Below are 12,267 nucleotides of genomic sequence, written 5' to 3' on the forward strand. Positions count from 1 at the left end.
AAACCACAAAAACGAGAAGGAAACCTGAAAGCATTAAGAACATGAACACCCCATGCTGAGCTCCTGAGGAAAACCATACCTTGAAGAGGGCTCCCTCTCTATAGCCTTGACCCTCTCCTCACATGTGGACTGGACACAATCTTGAGAGAGTATGTATAGCCTGTGTTCACAACTCAAGGAATTAATACAGATTTTCCTTTTCCTTTTACCTAGAGATACATAAATATATAATATATAACATACAAAAATATGTTTTCACTCCTATCCAATTTTTTCTAACTCTAACAGGTCCTTACATCTGATTCTAAATTGAGTTCTCTTCAGACACAGCTCTGATTAAATCTCACGGGCTTCAGAGACATCGAAGGATCTTTAATGCTAATAGAATAAAATCCAGTCTCTGAGGTCTGGCCTCCTCTATCTCACAGCAGAGATTCAGGCTTCCATTCTAATCCTATCTCCCCTCATGCCTCATCTGGAACTCCCCTTCGAGGAAGGACAAGGCCCCTCAGCCCACTTGTCCCTGGACATAGATACCTGGCTGGTTCCCCTGAGCATCAGCTCCTGCTCATCTTTTCCTGTTCAAATCCCTTCAACCTTTCCATGCCCCACTAAAGGGCCTCCTCTTCCAACAAAACTCCTGATGTGGTCTGAATGTTTGAGCCTCCCCTAAAACCCAAATGTTGACATTCTAACCCCCAAGGTGACGGTATTAGGAAATGGGCCTTTGGGAAGTGATTAGATTATGGGAGTGAGCCTCATTAATTTTTTTAGGGGCCTTATTTTTTAAAGGGGCCCAGACAGCTTCCTTGTCCCTTTCACCGTGTGAAGATGCTCTAAGTCTGTGACCCAGAAAAGGGCCCTTACCCAACCATGCTGGCATCCTGACCTCAGAGTAATAAATTTCTGTTGTTTATAAGCTGCCCAGCCTGTAATACTTTGTTACAGCAGCGTAAACAGACTAAGACACGCATCCCATAAGCAGTTTGGCCCCCAGTAAATCATTCTCTTCTTCCTCTAAATTCCTACCATGTACTAGCCTTTCTTCTCTCCATTGCACATATGTATAGTTCAGTATTGTGATGTAACTTCCTTCAGAGACAATTCTTCTCTCTCCAGCGATACCATATGCAACTTGAGAGAACATATATGATTTAGGGTATAGGTTTGTAGGCAGGCAAATCTAAAGTCAAACCCCAGCTCTGCAATTTTCTAGCTGTATGACCTCGAGCAAGCTATTGAACCTCTCTGAATAGTATTTTCCTCTCCCGTAAAATAGGATAATAATATTAGTTCCCACCTCTGATTTGAGGGATGGTTCATGCCAGGCACATATAAGTGCTTAATAATGTCAGCTATAATTATTACCAATACCCATTTTTCACACACTTTTCTACCCCCCACAGCACCAACTAGCTAATCTATTTATCTATCTACCTATCCATCCTTTTATCTTTCCATTTATCTGTGTAAGACACTCAATGAATCTTTGCCCATTGCCTAATTTACCTGCACCAATCTTTCTCACTTTTCCATTTCTCCAAGAAGCACAAAGCTGTTCCTAACTTATTAATCTGGCATTGAAACTCAAGAAGATTCTCCAGATAGGATCTCACACAGAGCATGCTGATTTCCAGGAGGCTGAAATGGGAGTGAAAAGTGATCATTTCCTTAGTACAGATATGCTGGTTTGAAGAACAGCTGAATAATTCATTAGGTCCTTTAAAGTGCATTGATCAGATTCTACTCTTTGAGAAGCATTTTACCTTGAAGTAAACTATTTTTCATTCTCCTTTGAAATGAGAGATAGATAACAGACTGCCTCTGTTTAACGAAACTATAATAAAGGTCTAAATGATAACAATCCCTTAGACTTGCAGAGTGCATCACAGTTGATAAAGCACACTCATATCTATCACCCTATTCCATCCTTCCAGCATCCCCATCAGACAACCAGAGAGCTTCTCTCAGTGTGATAAATGGGAATGCTCAGGAATGTTCAAGACCTTTCCCACATGCCAGTTTGTTGGTTCAAATCTTCCAGCTCCTAATTCAGTGTTCCTTTTACAGCACTACAGGATTTAAAACTATTTGCACATCTTTGTAAAGAGATACCCAGCTGGAAAGAATGGAACCCACTGCTAATTTGTATTTTGGTTAAAGTACTTGTGTTATCACCTTGGAGATTATGAATGCAAAGCAAAAATGTCAAATGGTATTTAATGCAGTTCTATACAACATGAGACTCAGTGGGAGACCTCAGTGGAGAGTCTATTTTAATGCTAGCCATTTTCAGGGTCTTTTGTTCTTGTTCTCCTGGCAGTAACACAGGAGTATACAGCTCCAGCCTCCAGGGATTTCCTGTTACGATACTCAGGGTGGACCACAACTGGATACTTTTCCTAGGTCTAGTGTTCTACCAGTCCCCCTCACCCACAGCCTTCCAGCTCCCAACCAGCTACCTGGCTCCCCCTCAGACATAGAGTGTGTTCTATCTGAACACCTGGGCCATTCAGGGGCTATTCCCATCTGCAGCCTGCTCCCTTACCTCATTCACACCTTTGCACAATTACCTCAGAGAGGCTTTCAGCCCATCTTACCTCATTCCCATTCCCCTCCCCCCACACACACACCCAGTCACACTTCCCTACTGTTCCATCATGGTACTTATCACTACCTGACATTTTACAAACTTTTTATCTCTCTGTTTATGACCGGCCTCCCCACTAGAATGTAAGCCCCATGAGGGCAGGGCTTTGACTAGTTCACATCTATACCACCAGTACTTTGAATAGTCCCTGACAAATAAGAAGCTCCCAATAAATACTTGTGGAATAAGGCAATACAGCCTACACATTTCCCTGTTTAGAATCTCTACTTCTTCCAATATGAAAAGATTCTTATAGATGAAACTAAAAGAACAAAAACAAATCTCGCAACTAGGAAAAATGCAAAGAAAATTAGTGCCATGGTAGGGACTCAGAACATGTGGGCAGAAACCCTGGGACCACAGCAACCATGACTGCAACTAGGTGACATCACTAGAGCTGATACCAGGCAGTTGGTAAGAACAGATTAATGACCAACACTCCTCTCCCATCCCAACCAACTGGCATCTCATGGCCTAAGGTAATTCCATCAAATGCCTCAGGCTATTCCTTTTGGAAAGGGGTCCAAGTTATTTCTTGAATTGTGCACATATGGCAGCAAATTGGCACTCATCATGTGGGAGTAGCCCAACATAACATTACACCCTTCAATCTCATGGGATAACAACTACTCAACATCAGTCATGAAGTATTCTTGCTAAAAATATTTAACCTGAATGTAATAAAGAGAAAATCATCACATGTCCAGAATGTGGGATATTATACAGGGCAACTGGCCAGGACTCCAAAAAAGTTAATGTCAGGAAGGAAAAAAAAAAAAAAAAGACAGGAAGACTCTCCTAGATGAAAGAAGAAAGAAAGAAAAAGAAGAAAGAAAGAAAGAAAGAAAGAAAGAAAGAAAGAAAGAAAGAAAGAAAGAAAGAAAGAAAGAAAGAAAGAAAGAAAGAAAGAAAGAGAAAGAAAGAAAGAAAGAAAGAAAGAAAGAAAGAAAGAAAGAAAGAAAGAAAGAAAGAAAGAAAGAAAGAAAGAAAGAAAGAAAGAAAGACAGAAAGAAAGGGTTGGATCCCGGGGTTGGGAATACAGCTATAAAATTAAGAAACCAGAAAAATTGAATATGGACTGCATAACTTACAAAGGTTCCATCAGCTATACCCATTGACTCTGTTATTGAAAGCCAAGATCCAATTTGTCACTAGTCACCTCTACAAGTAATCATTCTGCATTTTCCACATACATCATGTCCTCTGGTTGCATACATCTGGTCACAATAAAATCTATATCCTGAGTTCAATAGGGCTTAGCCTCCATGGAGCATCTTTAATGTTAATTGGAGGAGACAGAGTTTGTAAATCCTTATTTACAAGATGATTAGGAAAATTGTATTTCCTAAGCCTGCCTTTTGCATTTCTACTATTCTTTCCATATATTTCTCCACCCGCTCCCTCTCCCTTTGCAGCAGGGGCAGGGTGCCTATTAACATTTATTAAAGTTCTTATAAAATACTACTTCAGCCACTAAATTGTAAATTCCTTGAGAGTAGAAATGATACCTGGTTATTCTTTGCATTCCTCATGGCAAACACAATGTCTCACATAGAGTACATAGCTCATAAGTGGCTGTTGAATTCTAAAAATCACTATACTTTAAGTTAGAACATGTAATGACTATTTATTGGCTTGAATTTTTAAATGACCCTGACTCTCTGTACTATAAAATGTACTGAGGAACTAATACATTTCTCAGAGTTTGCAACTTTCATTCAATTACCAAGCCTCTTAAACATCTCATGAAATGTTTAACAATAAAGCTACTCTTCACATCTCAAGAAATATTTCTGAAGAAATTGGAAAATCAAGACATTCTTTCCATGTATAAAAAAATTCAGTAAGTGATTCAATAAGTCAGTATTTCAAAATGAGATGGCATGAAGAGCATTTGGTAATATATGTCTTATATCTATCTGTTAGAAAAAGGCCTGTTTCACCAAATAACCCTTGCATTATGATTTACCCACCTTTCTGCATCCCCATCAACTGCATCTTCCCTCACTCTCTTCAATGAGAAATTTTATACTTGCTTATTTCTTTAGTACTTATTGAATTGATGACGGTAATGTGAAAGTTATTATAACATTTAAATATCATTTAACTTTCTGCTTTTCAGCTCACACCTTGCTTTTTTAATTTCCATTTCCATTTGTGAATCTTGACATTTGTAAATGTCCTGCATCATCAGGCTCTGAGACATTCACGTTCTACTTTGCTGAAAACAGACTGCTCGTTGCACTTCAACAATTACATTTCTTTTACACTTGCTGACACTCTTTCATGACGATCTCCAAGACTAATACCTCCACTGGGGCCTCAGGTACCCCCTTCCGATAGTCAAAATGTTTTTCAAGACAAGCTTTCTCTCAGGCCACATAGCATATCCCGAAGAATTACCATGACCTAGTTCTAGAATGTCACTCCAGATAGATTTCAGCCAGCGGCAAACAATATACGAAGCATCTTTACTTTAGCCCCATTTCTAAGAACTGCTCCCTCTTTGAGAGGTTAACCAAAGGAAGTCACCCCCTCGGAGAAAAAGAGACCATGTGTTTGGTCCCTATCCAGCCACTACCTGGCTACACAATCCGAGACATGTGTCTCTGAGTTTTATTTAGTTTCCCCGTCTTTAAAATAAAGCAGTTATACTAGGTCACCCCTCACTTGCCTTCTACCTCTAAGATTCTGTAATTCCATTGAGTGTTCCTATGTGGGACAGAGGACAAACACGATTATCAAATTTTTTTTAAAAAGCATAAACCTTTGGATAGCGCTTCTGTATTTTGCTACCTCAAAGTATTGGGGGCACACTGGCAACTTCCACAAGGTTCTATTAAACCTTAGAGATTAAAACATGACCAAACCAATGCCACAGCAATTGCACTCTTAGGTTTATACCCAAGAGAAATCAAAACATGTGTCCACACAATACCTGCACACAAATGTTCACAGCAGCATTATTCACACTAGCCAAAAAATGAAAATAACAAAAATGTCCATCAACTAATGAATGGGGGAAAAAAAAAGGTGGTACATCCATACAATGGTATATTATTCAAAAAGGACTGGAATACTACTACCTGCCACAACATGAATGACTCTTGCAACTATTATACTAAGTGAGGGAAGCTAGTCACAAAGCTACTCACACATGTTATGTAAACCTATTTATATGAAATGTCCATTATAGGCAAATCTATAAATACAGAAAGTAAATTAATGGTTGCCTAAGGCTGGAGTGGGGAGAGAGTTGGAGGGAAATGGGAAATAACTGCTAATAAGTAAAAGGTTTCTTTTTGGAGTGATGAGATTGTTCTAAACATGATTGTGATGATGGTTGCACAACTCTGTGAATACACGAAAACCCACTGAATTACACATTTCAAATGGATGAATTATACGGTATGTGAATTACATCTCGACAAAACTGTTGTTAAAAATTAACGCCCCAGATTTCTGCCTAAGGATAAAAGAATAAAAAAAAAAAAACTTTCAAAGGAAGCCCTGGGTTCAAATCCCAGTGCCCCCACTCAATAGCTGTGTCATCTTGAGTCAGTCTCTTAAGCCCCATTTCCCTAGTCTGTGAAGTGGGGAAAGCCCTGCAATCTCCCCTCCCCCCGCTGGTGAGGATTAAATGAGGTAACATACAATGTCCAAGATATACTAAGCATTTAATAAATGATGGCTGTTGTTGGTGTTATTATGATCTCATCAATGGAAAATCTGGCTAGCTATTTTTTTAAATGAATTGACTTCAAAGCTCAGGCACTGGATTTAACTGCAAGTTTATAGCAGCTAGTGCCTAAGCAGAAACACTCAAGTTTTTTCATTTTCTGACAAAAGAAGTCAGTGCCACTAACCCATAAGCTGGCTATCCTATCAGTGTAGGTTTTTTTTTTAAGATTTTATTTATTTATTTGACAGAGAGAGCACATGCAGGGGGAGTGGCAGGCAGAGGGAGAGAGAGAAGCAGACTCCCCGCTGAGCAGGGAGCCTGATGAGGGGCTCAATCCCAGGACCCTGGGATCATGACCTGAGCCAAAGGCAGAAGCTTAACGACTGAGCCACCCAGGCGCCCCCATCAGTGTGTTTTGACTCAAGAAGAGGCAGGTCAGTAAAATCAAAATGGCTTTTAGCATAGATAGTTCCAAAGGAGAATGACAACAAACTTCCAGGTAGTCAAAATACTTCAATGACTTCTGCCCAAGACTGGTCCTCAGTGATTACCTTATTCATGCCTGATTTGTGAAGAGTTCTATTTCAACGATGACATAGTAAGTGTTGGTGAAACAGGTCTGGTGCTGGCCTTTGGTGGGGGGGGGAGGTGCAGAAGAAACAGACCTGGTCCCTGCCTTTGGGGGAGTTTGTATTCTAGCATTTAGTCCTAAACTCATGTTAAAATTTACTTTCACCTTAATTTTGCCACTATATGAAAAATAATAAATCTGCTCAGTACATGAAGGCAGGTAGTCAAAAGGAATAGCAACACTCAAGGTGGTGCTCAGGTCTCTGGGCATTTCTGAGGCTCAGTTCCCCTCAGAGCCTGGAGCACAGAACTCTGCACCCCGAGCTGAGAGGTCAGAGTTCTGTTCCTAGCTCCACCACTGGGCGCCATGAGTCTAAACCACTTCACCCATTGGTGTTTCTGTTTCCATCATTAAAATAGGCAGGGCCGAGCCTAGACATCTAATTAAATTTCTCCATCACTTAGGACCAAAAAATGCTTACACTAGTTGCACATAAATTTTTCCCAGCTTTAGTGATATAACTGACATAGAACCTTGTGTAAGTTTAAGGTGTACAACATGACAATTTGATATATGTAAAATTGAGAAATGATGACAATAAAGTTATTTAATGTATCCATCTCTAGCTGCATATAGAGTGCCAATGACAGTGACAGTTCTCAGTATAAATTAATAAATTGGTACAATGTTCCATACAAGATGTAGAACACTCCCCTGTACCCACCCGTGCATGCGCGTGCACGCGCGCACACACACACACACACACACACACACACACACACAACCCAGAAAACATAAAGTGAGGTCCCTGGCAGAAATGACCCATTACAGTAAATTCACCCCTGTGAGAGGTGTCCTCTAGGGAGACAGCCTACCAAACTATCCTCTAGAAAACACACATTTCTTTCCATGGCCCTTGTATGGTACTGCACGTAAAGTAATACTATAGTTCAACTTTGATGCATATTCTTCCTCTGAGGTCATACTATTATCGGCCTTTTGGGTATCCATGATTGTACGCCACCAATACACACACACCTTTATACATATGCATTCAAATTCACACACTGCTTCTAATTGGGCCATTTACTTCTGTGAATTAGTATATCAGACTGGAAATATGAAGATAATATTTATATGGTTTTTAAAAACTAGCTAAATGGTGTCTGCTTTAACTCAATACTTTATTTTTTAAACTTTTTACTCTCTCAAAATACCTTCTTTTGTTTTACTACTTTTTTAAGAACTGCTATCAGAAAATGGGAAAATAAACTTACTTTTGGCAATTACACAGTCATCAAACATCTAACATGGGGTTGGGCAAAATGGGGGAAGGGGAGTGGGAGATACGGGCTTCCAGTTATAGAGTGAATAAGTCATGGGAATGAAAGGCACAGCACAAAGAATATAGTCAGTGACATTATATAAGTATTGTATGGTGACAGAGAGTAGCTACACTTGTGGTGAGCACAGCATAAGGTATAAACTTGTGGAATCATTATGTTGTACACCTGAAACTAATATATTATTGTGTGTCAACTCTACCCAAAAAAAAAAAAAATCTAACATGTACAAAAGTTGTACTATGCACTCAGATACAAAGATGAAGAATATGGGACTCTAGTTAGCCTTAATTCTTAAAGAGCTCATTGTCCAGTGAAACTGTAGTAAAAAAATTTTTTTTAATTTTTTTCATTTAAAAAAAAATTTTTTCAGCAGGGCCTACGGGGGGAGCATGAGGGATGCCACGAATTCCTTTTGGAGGCATCTTTGAGCTTGCCAAGTAGACACCATGAGCAAAGCTCACTCTCCCGAGTTGAAAAAATTTATGGACAAGAAACTGTCATTGAAATTCAATGGTGGCTGACATGTCCAAGGAATATTGTGGGGGGTTTGATCCATTTATGAATCTTGTGATAGATGAATGTGTGGAGATGGCAACTAGTGGGCAACAGAACAATGTTGGAATGGTGGTAATACGAGGAAAGAGTATCATCATGTTAGAAGCCTTGGAGCGAGTATAAACAATGGGTGTGTTCATCAGAAGAAATCAACTGCTTCCACATGTCCCCTCCATAGTACCTGTTTTACTACAATATAAAAATCAGGTCGTGTGCATTTTCATATTGAACTTTTTTGTTAAAAATCTTTTATAATAGTCAAAAAAATTTTTTTCAGCTTTATTGAAATATAATTGACATATAACATTGTGTAAGTTTAAGGTATAAGAAGTGTCGATTTGATACACTTACATATTGCAAATGATTACCACTGTCGTTTCTTTTTTGAGGTGAGAACATTCAAGATCTACTCTCTTAACAATTTTCAAGTATATAATACATTATCGCTAACAATAATGCTGTGCATCAGATCCCAGAACTTATACATTTTCTAACTGGAAGTCTATACCCTTTGACCAACATCTCATTTCCCCCTGCCTCTGAAAAAAATTTTTTTAAACAACCAAATTAATTCTCTTCATTGGTATAAAAGAGTGAATTCTCATTAGTGTTCTAATACCTCTTAGGTGGGTTGACTGAGCAGTTGAAATCTTTGGAAGCTTAGAATCTTCCTATGCACAAATGAGAAGGCAAACCAAGAAGTCTATCACACTCCTTCTCCAATGAAGATATGTGCTTTTGATTGCCATTTTAAGCCAGGTTGAACTTTCCCTCAGTTTTTATAAGGTTCCAGGGCTAAAGCCGAAGATATTTTAGCCAATGTGCAAATCAGTCAATGTGTAGCACTGTGTCAATATGTGAATAGTTACCTATTACATCACTATATAAACCTTACACAAGCTACTAAATAGAGGAAATGACTACAATCACCCAGACCATTTAAAACCAAATTCTTCACATTAAAAAATCTCTGAATTCATATATATCAGTGTATTGTGTTTATATGCACTCCCATTCAATTTACACATGATTAATTTGTGTGCTTCAGAAAAAAGCAATGAAATCAATACCTGCTTTTAATATTCATATACTAATTTCAAAAACCACAATTTAAGCAACCTGCCAAATATTAAAACATGGGTATGTAAACTAATAATTCTTCTCAGATATCTGTTAGCAATGTTATAAATAGTAACACTAATTCACACTAATATAAATGCCAACTTTTTAGCACCTCTTGGCTAAATAGAGAAGTATGAATAATTTGACTATCTACAAATTCTAATTTTAAGAAATTATATTTATCGCTTATGCTATATTTATTACCCATACCTACATAGTATTATCCTAAATTCCATGCAGAAGATAACCCATTGGTAATTTTTTTCATATTAAAAAAAAGGTTTAATGTGAACAATATGGGTTCTACTTAATCAAAAAAAAGGAAGAAATAACAGCAACATGAATGTAAAAATGCACATTTTTTTTCAACATCAAAGTCATCTTGGAATACACACAAAACTATTTTAAGCAGGAATGAGTTTTATTCAGTCTACCTTGCTTCAAATCTCTGCCCATTTTGACTGGAGCTCCATCCTCTCTAGACCCTTTAAACTTTTAACCCTTCTCAGCACATCCTGCCACTGTTAACCCTGCCCTGCTTTCCTTATAAGGCCACAGATTCCTCAACTCCAGCCACAGGTACCAATGACTGAGGAGGGGCAGAGGTTAAGGTCACTGAATTTGGGGAGGGCAATGAACAGCAAGAGCCAGGTGTTGAATGGCCATCTACCTGGACAAATAATTAAGTCAAGAATAATGAAGACAGGTGCAGCCACTATGGAAAACAGTATGGAGGTTCCTCAAAAAAGTTAAAAATAGAACTTTCAGATGATCCAGCAATTCCACTTCTGGGTATTTATCCAAAAAGAATGAAAGAAAACACTAACTTAAAAAGATTTTGCACCCCCATGTTCACAGATGACGTACTTACAGTAGTTAAGATATAGAAACAGCCTAAATGGGTACATGGATCAAGAAAATGTGATATTGAGAAAAATCCTCCCTGATTTCTAGCATTAAACCATCTGCTTTTGATCCCCTTTTCTGATTCAAGTATAGTAGAGTACCTCCATAATCTAAGAGAATGGGCTAGTTTATTAAGCTTGTGAAAGTTCATAAACCTTCCCATTACTCAGCTTCCTTTGCTGTAAAATGGAATGGAATGTCCACTGTTCAAAGCAGTTGTAAGATTTAAATACAATAACAGATTAGGGTAGCTGCCACAGAGTTGGGTGCTTAACATATAGTAGCGACTATTGTTACCCTCTAAGGCCTGTCTCCCTCAGCAACCAAGCACACTTTCTCTCACGTTAATTAAAGATTGCATTTAGAGCCCACTTCCGAGAGGCATTCTAGCCACTGGGAATGTAGCCATGAACAAAACCAAGGGAAAATCCTTGCCCTCATGGAGTTCACAGCCTAGCAGGGGGAGACAGAAAAGCAATAAATAAAACAGAGAAGTAAATTATATAGTGTTAGAAGATGCCAAGCCCTATGGAGTCGCAATTTATGAAAGTGTGTTCTGGGAGGCCTCACTTAAAGATGACATGCGTGTAAGCAAAGACCTGAAAGAAGCGAGCAGCCAAGCAGATGTCTGGAGCAGAGAGGTCCTCGGAGGACCGGGGCAGGAGCATTCTGGACCATCTGAGGAATAGCAAAAAGGCTGGTGTGGCTGAAGCCTACCCACCTGAAGGACGGTAGATGAAGGCAGAACAATGAGGGGAAGGGGGCAGGAGGGTAGCAGATCCGGCCTGACAGGGCCTTGAAGGCCATTGTAAGGAATTCAGCATTTACTTCGAGTGAGTAGAAGAGTAGGAGCCCCTGTTGAAATCTGTACGGTGGCATGATCCAACTTAACCTTTGTTAGGATCACTCTGAACACTGTTGAGGACAGGTTCAAGGTCAAGGAAGGAAGAGGAAGACCAGTTAGGAGACTATTTCAGTAATTCAGGACAAAGACAATAGTGGCTGGCTGATGTCAGTAAAGGTGAGAAGTCGTTGGATCCTGGATCTATTTTTGAAGGGAATATAATACCCAAAGGATTTTCTGATGGATCCAATGTGCGGTGCAGAAAAAAGGAGGGGCCACTGATGACTCCCAAGGATTTTGTCCCCAGCAACTGAAGAGGACCAAGGGGTCCTTTAGTGGGTAATGCCTTTATCTCTCCCGGACCATTGCTTCCTGCCCACTAACAGCCCAAAGGTCTTCCTTGCTTTAAGAATAGAAGAGAAAGCATGTTAACTTTCTGCTGTCCTAATCTCTCCTAATGCCTGACACTAAATTTCCTTGCAAAATTGCACTGTAACCACTGCCTTCACCTCCCCCTGCCTCTACAACAGACACTTCCCCTTCCCTTCCAGAGAACACTCCTGCAGGGCCGGGAGGACATTCCAATCATCC

The 12,267-nt window shown here is 39.4% G+C and overlaps 1 protein-coding gene and 1 pseudogene across 7 annotated transcripts in view; one reads left to right on the forward strand and one right to left on the reverse strand.

The window, feature by feature from the left end:
* TNIK (TRAF2 and NCK interacting kinase) overlaps positions 1-12,267 on the reverse strand; it is a 380,205-nt gene that overhangs the window by 340,081 nt on the left and 27,857 nt on the right. The gene's annotated exons all lie outside the window — the stretch shown is intronic.
* On the forward strand, positions 8,696-9,035 carry LOC113916705 (annotated as a pseudogene).

This window comes from Zalophus californianus, chromosome 1, assembly GCF_009762305.2.
Source record: "Zalophus californianus isolate mZalCal1 chromosome 1, mZalCal1.pri.v2, whole genome shotgun sequence".
Classification (NCBI taxonomy): Eukaryota; Metazoa; Chordata; class Mammalia; order Carnivora; family Otariidae; genus Zalophus; species Zalophus californianus.